A 19,295-nucleotide genomic window follows, 5' to 3' on the forward strand; every position below is an offset into this window, starting at 1 on the left:
AGAGCTGGGCAGGAAATGCTAATCTCCCAGATGTTCTCCTCTGTCCTCCCTGCTCCACCACCGTCAAACCCAAATCCTGCACCTCAAGTGATAGGAGCAGAACTGGGCCAGCGCAACACCAGGGTGTGTCTACTCTTCTCCCTACTCCCCATGCCCTCCTACCCCAGCTGCCAGGCTGGGCTCTGTGGGGGACCTGAGCCTGGGACAAGGTAGAAATGAGGATGGGGCTGTCTCCCCCAAGCAGAAGGGCAGGCAAAGGGCTGAGACTGGGAGGTTGCATCTGAAGAGGAGAGAAGCCAGGCTCCTGGCCCCATACCAAACTGGGAGGAGGACCTGGTTGGCAAGTAGGGAATCGGGGTCTTCTAAACTGATGATGCCTGAGATTCCAGCTGAGACTGTGGCCAGGGATTGGGGGATGCTAGGTGTGGGGGTGGTTGCGTTGCTTGTGGCCTAAGGCTCTTGCTGTGATATATATGTGCCTGGGATGGGCCGTGGCTAATAGAGAGTTAGGATGCTGTAGAGCCTTGCACTGTAACAGAAAAAATTGTTGTCTCTGATGGCAGCTGGGACACTGTTGTGATGCTATGATGCTGGTGTGCCTAGGGTATAGCCAGAACAATCAGATTATCAGAGAGGCTTTTGCCAAGCTGTGTGTGTATGTGTGTGTGTGTGTGTGTGTGTGTGTGTGTGTGTGTTCATGTGTGCATGTTGAGAGGAGGGCTGTAACTGAAATGCTGTAAGGCTTGAAGCTAAAAGTGTGAGGTTGGCATACCTGAGACTGGCTATAGCTGAGAAGCTGTTCTCTGTTAATATGACGTAGGTAGAACTGTAGCTGGATCTACTGCTTAGGTACTAGGAGATGAGAGGCCGTTGCTAGGAGCCTGTACCTGAGAGGAAGGCTGTTACCTGGGATAAGAGCAGAGCTACTGTTGTGTATAGGACTGTAGCTGGGATGCTATTGGTCCTGAAGCTATAGCTGTGATGACAGCATACTGGGGATTGGCTATAGCTAAGGTGCTGTTGCCCAGGCTTGTGGCTGGGCTGTTACTGTGTGCAGGACTCTAGCTGGGATGCTGTTATGCCTGCAGCCATAGCTCTGAAGCTCAAGTGGAGCTGAGAGGCCATTTCCTGGTAATATAGCGGGACCACTGTTGTGTGGGGGACGGAGGCCACACTCTGTTTCCTAGGAGATGAGAAGCTGTTCCCTGGGAAGCTGTTCTGGAAGGCAGGATGCTACCTAAGATGGGAGCTGATCTGCTGTTGGAGCTGATCTACTGTTGTACTTGGGAGGGTTCCCGAGTGGCCATTGCTGCGTCTGTGGCTGGCTGGGTGGGGGAAGGCGAGTGAGTTCTGCCTTGAGGTCTGGAAGATGCCAGGAGCCCAAGGCTGGGCGGGGGCTGCTGCTCTGGGGAGGCTTCAGCAGTTGCTCTGCTGTGGAGCTGGGAAGCCTGTTTTCATTACTGTTTTAACTCTTTTTTTAACCTTGTTTTTCTCTCGGCTGCACTTTCGCTCACTCATTAATTTTGGTATTTTTCTCACGGTGCCTCAGCCCCTGTCACGGCTGCCATGGCAACAGGAGGCAGTGTGCACAGCGCCAAAATATCTGATCAAAAAATAACCAAAATAAGCAAACACCGAAACGACTGTGCTGGGGGCTCTGGCCGAGGGAGAGCCGATGGCGCAAGCCCAGGAAACTCTAGGCTCCCAAGAGACCCCTTTTTCTTCCCCAGGGAAGCTTTGCTGAACCTTCTGATAACCTGGGAGGCCCCTTCCCAAGGGAACCCCCCCACCACCACACACACACACAGATCTTCCAGGACTCTGAGATTTCCAATGGTCCCTGCCCGAGAGGCCATTTTGCCTGAGGTGGGAGCATTGGGAGGGTGTGAAGGCTGGGGTTCACTTCCCAGGAGCTGACAGTCAAGCCTCTAAGAAGCTCCCTACCTGCCCTCACCATACACATCTGCATCACCCCACCCACCCCTCTCCCTACCCCTCCTTCCTCAGGCTTCTTCCACTTTCTCTGCTCCCAACCCCTACGTGGCCACCTCCACTCTCTTCTTTTCATACCCCAGCATCCTGACAGGATGGATGGCGGGGAGGAAGCTGCAGTCTCTCCCACAACTCTTCAGTGGAGGTGCTAGGAGAGATGCCACAAAAGCACCTGACACTCCTGGGCCTCTGGCCACGTCTAGCTCCAGCTGCCTACGGGAGATTCCTGAACAGCCCTGAACACTCACACCCCCAATAGCACTTGACCCTCACTTTCCCCCCAATAGCATTCTAGTTTCCTGGGGACCTCCTTCTCTCAAGTGGGCATATCCCCAGGAGGGGCAAAACAATAGAGCCTCATATGAAATAGGAAGGGGCAAAGCTCTTGGTACTACCTGTCTCCCTTCTTTACCCACTAATTTCCCCTCTGAGGGGGCTTGTCTAGATTTCTGGAGCGCTAAGAACCGGAGGAACAAGAAGCTCTTCAACTCTGCCTCGGTCACATCACAAAATTATATCTCTGGCTCCTCTTCTCGGTGCCCCTCCAGCAGGGAAAATCTCACTCCCAACAGGTCTTCGTCCCTTTCTGGGAGCTAGGACTCACCTCCTGCCCCTTACATTCAGTTCCTATAACCCCCTCCCCACCAAGAGCAGTAGTGGCCTTGGCCTCCTGGCAGAGCCTTCCTGGGCCTGTTTCCATAGAAACCAGATAGTCTGTGCAGTGTGAGAAGGGGAGGGGAGACAGGAGCAGGGAGGAGGGACCAGACCTCAGGGGCAACCCCAGAAGAAGGGACCTGGGCAATGAGAGAAGGAGGAAGCTGCCCCATCCAAAGGGAGGGTGGGACCTTGATCTGGGGAGGGGAGAGAGGAGGTAACCAAAGCTTGGTAGGTTCTATTCACCACCCCCCTCCCTGCCCCTGCACCACAGCTTATTCTGCTGTCTCCTGAGGAGACCCAGGACTGTCTCTTCCCCTGGAGCAGAGAGGGGGGGTTCCTCTCTCCCCACGCCCCTAAGATCCTTCTTTACCAGGAACTGCCTGATCTGGGGTGAATCTCTTTCCCAGGAGCCAGCAGTCTTAGTCTAAGACAGGGACCATAGGATACCTTCCCTCCCCCAAGAGCTATGCACTCACCCCAGACCAGTGGCTCTGTGCTCTGGAGGCTGGGCCGCCCCGGGACCCGGTGACCACTGCTGACCCCGTGGCGTGCGGCTCTCAAAGGCCCCATTCATCTCCGGGGGCTGAAGGCACCATTGTCCCTGGCGGGGGGTGGTGGGGGCAGTGGGGGGGGTCTCGACTCAGAAGGAAGGAATGTGTCTGGAGAAGTTGCCCGAAGGGCTCCAGTCTCCAGGTCCCTACCAGCTCTCCATCGGGACCGCTACATGACCCCAAGCCCTTTCCCCCACTAGCTCCCAGCAGCCTTCATGCTTCTCTTGAGGGTGGGGACTGCCGTGGTTTGGGGGAGAAGCCTCGCCCCAACCCTCTGGCTCTCTCGGCAGAACCCTTTCTGGGGCTGGGAGCTGTCCAGCGCCTCGGGTCCTGACGGACCAATGATGCGCCTAGGTGCCATCGGACAAGAGGGGGCTCAGGGCCAGCCTAAGCTGGCCAGGGGCTCGGGAGCTCTCCTCCACCCAGGTTAACACTGCAAACCACACCTGACCTGGGTGGGCATGGGTGCAGCTCTGGACATGGGGATCCATGGGTGCTGAGAACTGACCTGGGGAACAACTTGACCCCTGCCCTATCTGAGGAGAACTGAAGGGTCAAGTGCCACCAGGCCACTCCCCTGGAATTCAGTCTCTGACAGAGTTACAGAAAAAAACAGGAGAGGTCAGGCCCTGCCTCTCCCTCCCCCACCGTCTCTGCCGTGCCTCTGTTTCTGTTTTCCTAGCTCTCTCCACCCTCCTCTTCTCTTTCCCTCCCTGCTGGGTTGGGGGCTGCTGAATTATCACTTCCCAGCTCTGCTAATGTGCTCCCTGCTGCAGGGAGGGATCATAATTCTGGGAGATGATTAAGTTTCAAATTGTTTTTCTGTGTGTTGTTGAAGATGAGGCTTTAATATGGTCCCTCCCCAGATAGGGAGCCTGGCCTGGCCCCAGCTGCTTGCTGCATCCCTCCTCTGCTGGACCTCTCCTCTCTGATAGGCCAGGTCTGGGAACATGTCCCTTGGTGTCCCCTTTAAACTTATGTGGGGGGTGTGTGTGGGGGGGTGGGGGGGTGGACCCACCTTTGACTCAAGCAGGAATACACATAATGTGTGGTGAGAAACACTGGTTTTGAAGTCAGACACGTCAGAATTCAAATCCTAACTCTGCCACTTACTATCTGTGTGACCTTGGACGAGTTACTTAAACTGTCTGAGCCTCAGTTTCTTCATCTGTAAAATGGGGATAATTTAACAATGGCCTCATAGAGAGCTTTGTGGATTTAAAATGATAATGCATGTAAAGTGCTTAGCGGAGTGCCTGGCTCACGGTAAAACCTGGTCAATGTTAGTGGTTATTAGTACACACGTACCCCATCCTGTGTGATCCTGCCTCCCCCATCCTTCCTAACTTTGTTCTTCAGTTCAGTAACTATACATCGAATGCCTGCTATTTTTCCAGGCACTGTGCAGTAGAAATTAAGTTATTCAGGAGTGAGGAAGTTGGTTTTCTTGCTTATCTGCCCTTAAACACCCCTTCATTTGCCTCCTTTCCTCCTTTCAATTTAAGTTCACTCCCATTTTACCCTCCTACCTACTTCCAGCTCTTCCTTCATTCTTCCTACTTCATTCTTCCTTCTTTCTCTGCAGTCTTATCACTTCACCTTGATTCTTATCCTCCTAACACACACACGTCTTTTACCTTCTACATCATTCTCCATCCCATTTGGGGCCATCATAGTGAATAAAGGGGTTGAGTTTTCAAACTAGGAGAGAGAATCCTGAGTCCTGCCGTGTGTGTGTGTGTGTGTGTGTGTGTGTGTGTATCTAAGGGTCACACACGTTAATCTGAATTCAATGGTGGATCTGTAACAGACTTCTGAACTCATACATTTGAACGGTATACCTGTTTGCCTTCTATCCCCTATGTATAATAAGCCTTACAACCCTTGAAATATGTCTGTTTCTTTGCCTACCTACCTACCTACTCTGTCCCTACATCCATCTTTGTTATACTCTGCTCTAAATGGGAAAGTCTACTGGTTGTCAATAACAGAAGCTGATTTATGATAGTGTCTTTTTGTTTCTTCTCAGCTGGCTTCCTACCCTTCACCATACTGACCAATTTTTCCAAGAAGTCATTTCACAGCTCTTTGAGGGCTTGATTCAGTGCAGGAAACAGAAACTACTCTAGGTATTTTAAACTGAAGGGAATTTAGTATGGGAATTGAATGCTTATAAAAATATTAAAAAGACTTGTGGAAAGGACTCCTAGAAGCTGTACCAAGAGAGCTAATACATATGCCATGATCAGAAAGATGGGGACTCAAAAGGCCACCACTGGAACTATTGAATTAAAGAACACACTGCCAAAGCTTTGCCATCTAGGAATTAGGAAGAAGAGACCAGGAAGCTGGAATAACCGTTACAGGAGAACCCCACATCTCCAGGATCCTGCTTGCCGGCAGAAAGCCCAAAATAGCAGAAAGAAGGCCTCTTCCGCTTTTCTGCCTGTCAGTCACACAAGTGCACTTAATTGTAAGGGAGTCAGAGGAACTGTATTGTAGCTTTCTAGTCTCTGTAACACAGTAGAAGAAAGTAGCAATAGAGGATGCATGCCAACTGACCATATTCAACACTAATTTGGACCTTGCCCTTTAGGAGTTCACCGACTAGAGGAGAAAACACAGGATCAATGCAGGTTAAAAGGATGAGCCAGAAAGTATCTGTGACAGACCAAATTTCAGCCCCAGGAGGCCTGGGACCTTAGTGGTCTTAAAGTGAGCCCAGACCTAATTTGTAGCTATGGAGCTCAGGCTCTGCGAATCACTGGAGGACTAAAGCTGAAGTCAGTGCACTAGGGAGAGGCGGGGAAAGAAGAGACCATGACCCAATGTCCACAATAGTTCTCACTTCCTGGAAGGGGCTATACGCAATAATCCAGGACCCCGAGTGAGGTCCCAAGAAAACAGGGCCCACACTCGGTAACAGATCCTCCCTCACACTGACTGGTTTTCGTTTATGTGGCCCTATGTGGCTCACCTGTCACCTGCCTCAGACCATCATTCTAGAATGAGCCCTCAGGATCACCACGGGGAGAAGAGAAGTGCCGAGGGAAGGCTAAAGTGGGCCCGTCTCTCAAGCAGGAGAACCCAGGGGTGTTTTGATGGGGAATATCCAGAAACTGGCACCTTCCAGCTGTCTATCTCTGCTTCCTCCTGAAATTCCAGATGTTTTGGCATCTCTTCTCTTCTCTGACTCTAGGAATCAGGAGCTGAGTCTAGGTGCTTCTCGGACAAGGAAATAGTAGCAGCTTCCAAGATCCCAAATAAATCCCGTTTATAAATGGTGTCAGTTTATATCTGCTGAGCGAGTATGAAAGTGTAGGGATAAGAGGTGGGCTGGCATCTCCTCATGGGCTTAAAATGGAAGGTAGTGTATCCCGGTGGGTAAAATCTTGGCTTCCAGAGTCCTGTTCTGACTCAACTGCTTCCTAGTTTGGCCCTAGTGTGACCTTGGGCCAATGACATAATCTCTCTGAGCTTGTTCCCAATCCGTAAAAGGGGAATAATACATACTTGCCTCCCAAGAAGGCTGGAGAGCTAATTGAAATGATTATGGATAACCATGTACAAAGTGCTTGGTTCAGTTCTTGGCACATAGTAAGCTTTCAGTAAATGGCAGCTGTTAGTATTTTTGTTATTATTATTGATACCGTACTTTCTCAGCAACAAACATCTTCCATCTTAATTACCTGGAAACATTTAGAAGAGGGGGTTCCTCACACAAGGCTTGCTCTGGAAGTATGAGCTCTTAGTCACAATTTGGAAAAGTGGGGAGCCAGACCAGCCCAGGATGCCCCTCAAGCCTGTTTCTTCCGGCTGAGAAGTCTCTGTCCCCTTGAATCCTAGTGCTGTCCCTGTGTGGATCCATTAGGGCATCTTAACATCACCCAGGGAAGGGGCCGTGATGTCACTCTGGCAGGTGAGGAAAGGAAAGGCTAGTGATATTCACAGGCCCAAGATCAAAAAAGTTTGGAACCATCTGCTCTGACCTTTTGTGCCCCCTTTTCTCCTTTCCTCTCCTTTCCTCAAACCCTCCAACTTCATTTAAATTTTATTGAACATCTACTATGTACCAAGCACAGGCACCATATTAGGTACACGGGGGTACAGTGAAGAACAGAGAGAAAGGCAGCCCCTAACCAACTGGAGCTCTCAGTTCACTGTGGCCACAAACTGTACAACTATAATGACACAAAATATTCATTTAATTACAGTTATAGTGGATGCATCTAAGGAAAATGACAGAGGGTAATGAGAGTGGATAATGGAGGAACTTAACCTCCCTTGTTAGTCTGGGGGAAGAGGGAGTGGGCAGGAAAGGCCAGATCAGACCTGCAGAACGAATAAGAGTCAGCCACCCAAGGAGGGGGAAGTGCCCTGGGCAAAGTGAATTCCTGCCAAAATGTTAGATGATAACCTTATGATGTGTTGCCTTGACCAGAGGTATTCGATTCTTAACTAGGGACTCCTAAAGGGATAAATATTTAATGGCGGGATTTTTGAGAGACATGTGACCAGCTGATAGGGTCAGGAGGCCTGCTCAACAGCAGCATTCTAACCAAACCATGTGGCCAGGAGGCCTATCTCTGGGTATGCATTGTGTGTGTGTGTGTGTGCGTGTGTGTGCGTGCGTGTGTGTGCGTGTGTGCGTGTGGGAATGGAAATGCATGTTTGTGACTGTGAATGTAGGTGCAGGTGTCTATGAATAAATGCAGAGCTATAGCTAATAACTTTGACATCTGGGCCAAGCAACAGAAACATATCTTTAAATCCAGGTATACATCAACTCATGGGGGAGTTGCAGGAGAACAGAGAAGGAAAACTGTTCACATGCATGCACATAGGAGCCCCCCAGCAGTTAGATCCCCCACCCTTGACCTTGGACATCCCAGATCACCCATCTCTGCCAAGTATCAGGGGCAAACTAGGCAGCCCTGCTAGCGAAGCATTGGTGTTGAAGGTGGGGGAGGAGAAGAGGCTTTAAAATTTGCACAATCTTTTAGAAAATCATTATTTAAAACGTTGGCATCCTCCATATTTTTGTTCCTAGGCCCCTGGTGAGTGAGTATACCTTTATTGAGAGTTTGAATGTATGTATGCATCTATATGTGTGTGAATGCTGACTGTACGTGCTTATGTGTATATAAATAGGTGTTTGGGGACTACAGTGTCAGTTGTGATAACTAAGAGCCCCTGTGAGTTTGGGGCCAGCAGACCTGTTTGTGTGCTCCTCCCCTCCTACTATGCCTGTCTCCACTGATCTCATGAGACACAGAGGCTGGGATTATCTGCTGGTCAGGGCTGAGTCCCTTCATATTAACAATGGACCAAAAATGTACTGACCACAAGGCAAACAGAAATAATATGCTCACGTTCACCTCCATCCCATAAAGCAAGTGGAACCTGGGCCCGTTGCAGTGAATGAGCTTCAATAATTCATCCCAGCTGCGGGTGTTGTATTGACACAAAGCTAATTTAACACTGTGGGAGCCAGGGGAGGCAAGGAGCAATTATGCCCTCACCTGCAGCATGGTCACTCTGCTAGCTCTCTGATGCTACGTTGGAAAGCAGAATCCCACAGTGGGAAAAAGGTTGGGGAAGTCGCTTGTCCCTTTCCCTCCTTGCAGGCAGTTGACTTTCTGAGGCCGCTAAGATGATGTTCTATTTTCTTCTTGATAATATTCTCGCATAGAGACTTCCCACCCCCATCTCAGGACTTGAACTTCCCAACAGTGACGGAGATGTTTCTTAGGTCAGACCAAGGTCTCTTCTGTATCTCTTTCTGAGGGATCAAAACCACTGGCACTTTCTGTAGGGTGTGATGGGTTTTGGAGGAGTGAGGTTGAGGTTTTTGCTGGAGAGAGAGGGAATCCTTAACATGGTTAATGTCTTTTTCCTTTTTTTTTTTTTTTTTTGCGGTACGCGGGCCTCTCACTGTTGTGGCCTCTCCCGTTGCGAAGCACAGGCTCCGGACGCGCAGGCTCAGCGGCCATGGCTCACGTGCCCAGCCGCTCCGCGGCGGCATGTGGGATCTTCCCAGACCGGGGCACGAACCCGCGTCCCCTGCATTGACAGGCGGACTCTCAACCACTGCGCCACCAGGGAAGCCCCTGGTTAATGTCTTAAATGACATCCGACAACCCATCTGATTTTCTTCTTTCTCAGAAATAAAAGTCACTCATTCAACCTCCAAAAAATGTCTGTTGAGTTCCTATCTCTCTTCATTTAGTCAATAAATGCTTAATAAGTACCTACAGGTACTAGGTGAACCAAAGAGTCTGGATCCTTGCTTTCATGGGTCAGTAGGATAGCAGGAGAGAGAAGCCTTAAACACGTGAATAAGTATGTAAGTGCAAATTGTTGCTAGTGCTACTTATTTCTATTCATTCACTCATTCAAACGCCAATACAACGAGGGAGAATAATAGTAAGGAACAGCTTTGGAACAGAAAGGTCTCTTTGAGCCCTGAAGGATGAGTAGCCTAGGGAAGAGAGTGGGAAGGGTAAACCAGGGGAGGGAAAAGCATGTGTTCAATGCCTTGCTTCTTACCGCAAGCAGATGACTAAGCTTTCCTGGGGCCTGGTGGGAGAGAAGGAACTGGAAGAGAAAGGTCTGAGTTCAAATTCTGCCTTTGCCACTTTATAGTTGGGTGGCCTTGGGCAAGCTACTTATCTCTTTCAAGTCTCAAGCTACTTATCTCTTTCTCACCTCATCTATAAAATGGAGATGATAACGTTTCCCACTTTGTAGGATTGTTGTGAAAAATTAAGTAAAATAATGTTCTAAAGTGCTTACCAGTGCTTGGCATATGGTAAGTGTCAATAAATTACTACTATTCCTATTATGATTATCCTCAAATGCTCCAAGTTATTTATTACCTCCAGGCTTTGGCACAATTTTTTGCCTCTGCCTGGATCACACCCCATTCTCTTTACTCACTTATACTCATCTGTCAAGTAACAGCTGAAATGTATTTCCCTGGAAGGACTTTCCTGACCCCTAGATCTATGGCTCTCAAACTTTAGTGCATGTAAGAGTCACTGTGTGTGTGTGTCAGTGTGTGCTTATTACAAAGCAGATTCCCAGTTTTGACAGAGTACCATGGTAACATAAGATGAAACATTATGGGAAACTGAAACTGAATGGGAGATATACAGGAGCTCTGCTATCTGCAACTTTTCTGTAAATCTAAGATTATTCCAAAATAGAAAGTTAATTTTTTTAAAAAGCAGATTCGTATGCAAGTCATCAACCACAATGAGATATCACCTCATACTATTAAAAAAAAAAAAGAGAGAGAGAGAGAGAGAATAACAAGTGTTGGCTAGGTTGTAGAGAAATTGGAACACTTGTGCACTGTTGGTAGGAATGTAAACTGGTACAGCCACTTTGGAAAATAGTATGACAGTTCCTCAAAAACTTAAAAATAGAATTACCATGTTCCACCAATTGTACTTCTGGGTATAATCCCAAAAGAATTCAAAACAGGGTCTCAAAGATGTATTTATACACCCATGTTCACAGCAGCACTATTCACAATAGCCAAAAGGTGGAAGCAAGCCAAATGTTCGTTGATGGCTGAATGACTAAACAAAATGTGGTATATACACACTATGGAATATTATTCAGCCTTAAAAAGGAAGGAAATTTTGACACATGCTACAACATGGATGAAACTCGGGGACATTATGTTAAGTGAAATAAGTCAGTGACAAAACAATACTGTATGATTCCACTTATATGAGGTATTTAGAACAGTCAAATTTATACAGATGGAAAATATAATAGGGTTTCTAGGGGCTGGGAGGAGAGGAAACAGTGGAGGTTTTTTGTTTGTTTTTTTAATGTGTATAGAGTTTGTTTTGCAAGATGAAAAAATTTTGGAAATTGGTTGCACAACAATGTGAGTATACTCAACACTATCGAACTGTACACTTAAAATGGTTAAGATGATAAATTTTATGTTATGTATGTTTTACCACAATTTTCAAAAATTCAAATAGCAGATTCCCGGGCCTCACCTTCAGAGCTTTTGACTCAGTGAAGAAATGGAAAAGCTGATTGTAAAATTCATATGGAGGGACCTCGAATAGCCAAAACAATCTTGAAAAAGAAGAACAAAGTTGGAGGATTCACATTTCCTGATTTCAAAACTTACTACAAAGCTACAGTAATTAAAATAGTGTGGTGCTGGCATAAGGATAGACATATAGATCGACGGAATAGGACTGGGAGTTCAGAAATAAACTCATATATCTATGGTCAGTTGATTTTCAGCAAGGGTGCCAAGACTATTCAATGGTGAAAGAATAGTCTCTTCAACAGTTGTTGCAGGGACAACTGGATATCCACATGCAAAAAGAAGGAGGAGGACGAGGAGGAGGAGGAGGAAGAGAAGTTGGATCCCTACCTTACACTATACACAAAAGTTAACTCAATATGGTTCAAAAGGCTAAATATATGAGCTAAAACTATTACACTCTTAGAAGAAAATATAACGGTAAATCTTCATGACCTGGATTTGGCAATGGTCTTAAACATGACACCAAAAACACAAGTAACAAAAGAAAAAATGGATATATTGCACATCATTAAATAAAAAACTTTTGTGCATCAAAGGACACCATCAAGAAAGTGAAAACACATTTTGCAAGTTATATATCCAGTAAGGTTCTGGTATCCAGAATATATAAGGAACTCATTACAACTCAATGACAAAAAGACAAATAACCCAATGTAAAAATGAGTAAAGGGCTTGAACAGACATTTCTCCAAAGAAGATTATACAAGTGGCCAATAAGTACATGAAAAGATGCTCAACATCATTAGTCACTGGGGAAATGGAAATCAAAACCACAGTGAGATACGGCTTCATGTCCACTAGGATGGCTATAGTAAAACAAAACAAAACAAAAAATAAAACACCTAAACAAAAACAAGTGTTGGCAAGGATGTGAGGACTTTGGAGCCCTTGTACATGTCTGGTGAGCACGTAAAATGGTGCAGCCACTGTGGAAAATGGTTTGGTGGTTCCTTAAAAAGCTAAACATAGGGCTTCCCTGGTGGCGCAGTGGTTGAGTGTCCGCCTGCTGATGCAGGGGACACGGGTTTGTGCACCGGTCCAGGAATATCCCACATGCCGCGGAGCGCTAGGCCCATGAGCCATGGCCGCTGAGCCTGCGCGTCCAGAGCCTGTGCTCCGCGACGGGAGAGGCCACAACAGTGAGAGGCCTGCGTACCGCAAAAAAAAAAAAAAAAAAAAAAAAAGCTAAACATAGAACTAGCATGTAACCCAGCAATGTCACTGCTAGGTATCTACCCAAGAAAATTGAAAACAGGTACTCAGACAAATATTTATACGTGAATGTTCATAGCAGCAACATTCACAATAGCCAAAAGGTGGAAACAACCAAAATGTCCATCGATGGATGAATGGATAAACAAAATCTGGTATATTCATATAATGGAATGTTATTCAGCAATAAGAGGAAATGAAGTACTGACATATGATATAACATGGATGAACCTCAGAAACATTATGACAAGTGAAAGAAATCAGACACAAAATGTCATATAGAGTATCATTTCATTCATTTAAAATATGCAAGATAGGTAAATCCATTGAAAGTGGGTTAGTGGTTGCAAAGCGATGGGGGAGGGGAGCATGGGAAGCGACTGCTTGATGGGTGATGAAAATATTTTAGAACTAGATAGAGGTTATGATTGCACAACATTGTGAATGCACTAAATGTCACAGAAATGTATGCTTTTAAGGCTATTTGTATGTTATGTAAATTTTACTTCGATTAAAAAAGAAAAGCAGATTCCTGGCCCCACCTTCAGAGCCTTAGACTCAGTGCATCTGCCATGAGGCCCAGGAATCTGAATTTTCTCCAAGTACCTTAGATACCTGACGCAGGTACAGGTACCGATTTTGAGAAATATCACTATACTGTCTTAAACCTCCTGTTGATCCTCTCCCATAGGACCCGAGCTTCTCCTTTCGTAATACACCTCATAACTGGAATTACTTTTCCTGCAGCTCTTCCTGCACCGCCCCCCGCCCCCACCCCACGAGTCTGCAAACTCCCTGAGGGCAGAACCCATGTCTTCCTTATTTATCATAATACTCCCAGCATTTAGAAAAATCACCTGGACATTACATGTGCTTAATTGATGTCAGGTGAATGGAATTACTGAACTGGATTAACTAGAAGGGGTCAGAATAAAAGGGGGAAATCCTAAGGAGTCTCTAGCTCAAGAAGCCACAGTCTATGTAATGCATCCAAGGTTTAAACTCACTTCTCTCCATGAGTTCCAACGCATGATGCAGTGTATCCATCCTTGGTGTGGAAATCAGCACACTCTGGTTGGGAAAGGCCTTCTCTAGGATCCCAGACTGGGCTCCCCATGGGGAGGCACAGCTAGGGAGCTCCTGGCCAAGCCTGGGCACAGCAGTTTCCGTTCTTGGACCCTCAGACGTGGCATCTAGAGGTGTACACCTCTGTTGGCATCTCCTGGCTGGAAGACTCTGCCAGGTTTTCCCAGCCTCCTGGCTGATCCCAGCACCTTTTGGCTGGGCGACTGCTCTTGCCTTGGCTGCTTGCACATTGCCTTAGAGAACACAGTCAGCCGAATGGCTTCCCTCACTGTCACTGAGCTGGGCCTGAGCCATCCTACTGTCGCCCGTGCTGATTTCTGAGGCCTCAACCACACTGCAGGAAGCACAATGCAGCCGAGAGGGTGTAGGAGAGACATCCCGGGGACTGGCTGGACCTCTCATATGAGGCTTGCAAAATGCAGTTTTCGCCTCACTGCTGTTACCCCTCCCGTCCAGGCTCCCTAGAGGCACCCTCGCCTCAGTGTCTTCTCTGAGGAGGAGAGTGAAGTTTTCCAGCTCCGCCCTAAGCTTATGACGGTCAATTAACCCTAAATCACCAACCACCGCCCCCCCCAGCCCCCACAGACTTATGCTTACATACCAGATACCACCAAAATAGGAAGACAGTGTGTCTCAAAGGAAAAACCAGGGCCTTTTAGAATTTTTATTATTGGTTAATTATGTGGCATTTCTCCAAGGCCCTCAATATTTCCCTCAACATGAAAAAAGTCACTTCCGTTGAGCACATACTATGCACCAGGCAATGGAACTTAATGCTTTCATCATGTATTACCTCATTCAATTCTCACAGGACCCTAGTAGGTATGTGATGCTTTAGAAATTTAATTGTGAATACAACATATACAGAAGATGTCTAAAACATGTATATGAACCATTTAACCCATACTGGTCCCCTATATTAACATACTTATAATTAATATTATCAATAGATTATGTGTTATTATTACATATATCTGTGATAAACATCCCCTTGTTTTTCTTTATAGTTTTATTGCCCATGTATGCATTCCTAAATCATATAGTTTTGTTTATTTTTAAACTATATATGAATGGAATAATACAATATATATTCTTTGGAGTTTTTTTCTTATCATGAATCTATGTGGAATTCATTTATGTTGTTTCATGTATCTGAAGTTAATTGATATTCATTGCTGTATATTCCACAGTATGAAATACAACAATTTATATTTCCATTCATTATAGCTGGGTATTGGGGTTGTTTCTCCTTTCTGGACCTCACAAACTTTTCTCTTTTTTTTAAATTAAATTTATTTTATTTTTGGCTGCATTGGGTCTTCGTTGCTGTGCGTGGGCTTTCTCTAGTTGCAGCGAGCAGGGGCTACTCTTCGTTGCAGTGCGCAGGCTTCTCATTGCAGTGGCTTCTCTTGTTGCAGAGCACGGGCTCCAGGAGCTCAGGCTTCAGTAGCTGTGGCATGCATGCTCGGTAGTTGTGGCTCATGGGCTTAGTTGCTCCGCGGCATGTGGGATCTTCCCAGACCAGGACTCGAACCCGTGTCCCATGCATTGGCGGGCAGATTCTTAACCACCGCGCCACCAGGGAAGCCCCCGATTCTCTTTAATAATCATATTTTGAGGCTTACTTCCTGTAAGGCACTGAGCACATACAGAGACATCATAAAGGTCGGTTTACCATATATGGGAGTTCCAGAAAACAGCATGTGTGGATGAAGAGTTAAGGACATGTGCTCCTATAGAGTGAGCTTAGAACCAAATCATAGAGTCCCAGATATGTAGCCATGTCCTGCCCTGCAGGGAGAGCCCCACGTAGCACATGCGGAGGAGCTTGGACTGGATGGGATACACATAAGGAAGGAGTGTGCTTCACAAAGGATGTACTATGGAATAATCTCACACTTTGAGTAATCCCTCCCCTCTACTCAGGACTGAAGATACAGCCTTGGGCCTTAGCAACAAGGGGTCTTAAGGGGCTTGGTCTGTGGAAATCATGTTTCTTACATTCAAATGGTCCCATTCAAGGGTCTGTGGGTCTCCTGATAACTAGAGGCACCCTCAGATAGGAGGGGCTGTAAGGACGTGAGTTTTCTGTACCTGTCGGGGAAGTCTGCATGGATTAGGTAGGAGACCCGATGAGATGACCTGTAGGTCCTTCCCAAATCTGGGCCTACGTTCTAAGGTTAGATGGATATTGTTCTAAGGTGTCAGACTTCCTGAACCATAACTTCTAGTTTTTTTCTTCTGCCTCATGGAAAAGAGGGTACCCCCTTTCTGCCACAGATGGCCTATTCTGGGAAACCTGGAGGAGCAGCTGGGCAAGATTGGGGGTGAATAAATAGGGTGAGGATCAGAAAGACACAGGAGTATGTCCTGGCTCTGTCCTAGTTGGGAAAATCTCTAAACTACCTTCAGCCTCAGTGTCTCATTTGTAAAATGCATCTGAGAAAGAAAGAATAATCATCCCATTTTACAGATGAGGAATCTGAGGTTCAGAGAAGTTAAGGTGTTCAGGAATTCACTATACAGAGTAGAGTCAGGATTCAGACTCAGGCTGTCTGACTCTAGAGGTGAAGCTCTTATTAATTACTAAGAATCACTCCTGGGGTGGGCAGAGGAGCCGGGGAAGGAAGAGATACTCTTTAATACATTTGATGCGGACATCCAGTGTCAGACGTAGAGTGCTTTGGCTTGAAGGCAGCGTGGTACTGTGGGTGGGCTGGAAGGAGAAGGAACAGAGACTCCGTGTGACTCCTGACGTTTCTTTGTCTGGTTTACAGCCTCTGGCAAGCACCAAGCAGGGGAACAGCCACGTTAACGGGGGCCTAGGGCACCTGCTCCCCAAGCGGAGGACATGCAGCAGCCTTATCCGCAGGGTGCCACTCACTCCCTTCCCCCAGCAGCCAAGGTTTGGAGGAGCGGGGAGGGGTACAGCGGTTGCCACCGTTTATGCTCCTCCAGAGCTTCGGAGCAAGATTTCCTCCAAAAGCCGTATTAAATAAATAAAAGGAAATTCAGCAGATGGAAACATGAATCAATGAAAAGACTCCCATATGAGTGCAAAGATTTATGTCAAAAAACAAAACATCAACATCTGGGAGCTGCCGTGTCTCCTCTTGGCTGCTCGCTTGGAATGGATTCTCCGTGTCGCTTTCTGCCTCTTTCTGGCCCTGGGAGAGGCCAGAGAGAAAGAATGAAGCCTATTTTAAAAACAGTCCTTTTTTTAAATCGGAAACGAACGCTGTTTTCCCCCTCAAGGCTGGAGGGAACTTGATCCGGGCTGCCGGGGCCCCGAGATCTCCGGGAGAGAGAGCCCCCTGCCGGACGCGGAGCGGCGCCCCTCGTTCCCCACACCCCCACGGCTCTCTGGGGTCCGGTACTCCAGATTTCACAGCTGCCGCGGCAGCGCGAGCGCGTTACCCCAGCGCCCACCGCACTGCGGCCGCGTTCCGCGCTCCCAGCGCCGGCGCCCAGACCCGTCACGTGGCTGGAGGCCTGCGTTGAGGAGGTTCGGTGCTCGCCACCACCCGCAGTACGGCCGGCCGCCCGGGAGCTCATCTCACCAGAGCGGGCCTCTGCGTGGGTTCCCCCAGTTCCGAGGGGAAGGATCGGGGACGTATGGTGAAATTAGAACGCAGGCTTTGAGGATGATGCAGCACGGAGATCGCACTTAGTTCGTAGGCTGGGCCACGCTGGAGTTAAGAAGGCAGGCGTTGGGATCCTGATGTTTGGGTTCAAATCCCAGATCTGCCACAGCCAACTGGGTGACCTTGAACACGTTAACCTCCCTGAGCCAGGGTTTCGTCATCTGTAAAATGGGAATAATAGCACCAGCCTCCTGGGGGATTGTGCAAAGAGAATGAGAAAACACATATAAAGTACTCAGCTCAGTACAAATATACATGAAATTGAATAAATGTTAGCTTGTCATCAGGATAAAGGCTCAGATTCTCATCATAACCTACAAGGCTCTGCATAACCTATGCTTCCAGCTCTGTGGCCTTGGAGAAGCCACTGACCCCCCTCCACCACTAGGCTCCAGTCATTAACCTTGTCTTCCACCCAGCAGCCTAGCTCCCTTCCACCTCAGGACCTTTGCACATGCTGTTTCCTCTGCTTGGAAGGCTATTTTACACCTTCCACTTCGCTCCAGGCTGCCCGTTCTTGGGGCCTCAGTTTACTTGCCTCCAGGAAATTTCCTGATTCTCCCCTCCCCCAAACATAGTCTCTGCTCTATACTTTCATAGCAGCCTTGGCTTCTTACTAGCAATGCTCCCAGTTGTAATGTATCTTCAGTTTTGTTATATGTTTGATGTCCATCACTCCCTAGACAGTTCACTTCTTGAGGCCAGGAGCCCATCCTATTGCATTCACTGTGGTATCCCCAGCCCCCAGGACAGTGACTGACCTAGGCCCACTATTTGTGGTGAAATGGTGGGACTCTGAGGCCAGAGGGAATCTTGAATCTTCTATATTGTTTTACCAGTTCCTTCCAACAATAAATGTATTTATTAAGCTGGGCACCAAGGACACAGAACTGTATAATTCTATCGCTGACCTACTGGAGCTCATAGTCCAATGGCAGAGACAGGCATGTAAATAGAGGACAACACAACACACAGATGGGGTGGAGACAGCAGACAGGGTGTGTGTGGGGTGGTCTACGTGGACTAAGCTTCGTGCTTTTCCTGCATTGTCTTACTAAAACTCACAACTGTCAGATAGGCCTATTACTATCCCCATTGTATAGATGAAGCATAGAGGTTAAACAACTTGCCTAGGATCACAAAGATAGCCATGGCAGAAGTGGCATTCAAAGAGGGCACATTCTGCTTCAAAGCCAGAGCTCTCAACTACTTGGCCACTCTGCCTCAGAGCAAAGGGCTCTCAGTGAGGTTACCCTCCCTGCCCACGACCCCAGTTCTGGTTCTGCACTGAGAGTGGGGCACTGCCCCTCACCATGTTCTTGCCAGTAGAAATCCCGCCACCCAGCGGCAGAGAGGGAGGTGGGCGCGCAGGGCTGAGGGGCAGGTGAAAGCCCTATGCCCTGCTCCACACAAGAGCTTAATGAGGAATGTTCACAAGGCAGCAAGGGGGACCTGCAACAGCTCAGCTGAAAACAGGAGCACCTCTGGCTTCTGCGCTGCCAAACCCCAGCACTGGAGGGAGGCCCCAGCCTAAGCCGGCTCAGCACCCTGAGAGTGTTGCTCTCACCTTTCACACCCACCTCCAAGCTCCATTGATCCTGCTACCACACCCCCGGGGCTTTTTTTAAAAGGTTGGATTCACATCCTTCATTTGCTCTCTTAACAGCAGCCCTGCCTGCTCTCCCAGATTCCAAGAATAGGCCAGCAAAGCTTTTGGAGGCTTACAGGGGAACTGCTCTTCAGAGCCTTCTCTGCTGGGGCGTGGCTGAGGTTAGGTCAGGGTTCCTTCGAGGATTTGATGAGACCACCCCTCTTTTTCAGCACCCACCCCCCTCCAGTTCTCAGAAAGCTGCATCTTCCAGCAGTGGCTGGAGTATTCCGACAGGTGGATCTGAGGTCACAGCAGGACATCTAATGGAAGAGACTAGCAGGTGATGTTAGAACTCAGGAAAGAGAACAAGGGTAAGGCTGTTAAGTGCTGCCATTTATCGAGTCCTTTCTGTGTGCAGGGAGCTGTGCTAAGCACCTCATGTGTGGTTGCCCAGTGAATGCTCACATCAACCCTGTCAG

The sequence above is a fragment of the Delphinapterus leucas genome, chromosome 3 (genome assembly GCF_059928025.1).
Source record: "Delphinapterus leucas isolate spDelLeu-1000000601 "Yukka" chromosome 3, BTC_Dleu_Yukka2, whole genome shotgun sequence".
In the NCBI taxonomy this organism is placed as follows: Eukaryota; Metazoa; Chordata; class Mammalia; order Artiodactyla; family Monodontidae; genus Delphinapterus; species Delphinapterus leucas.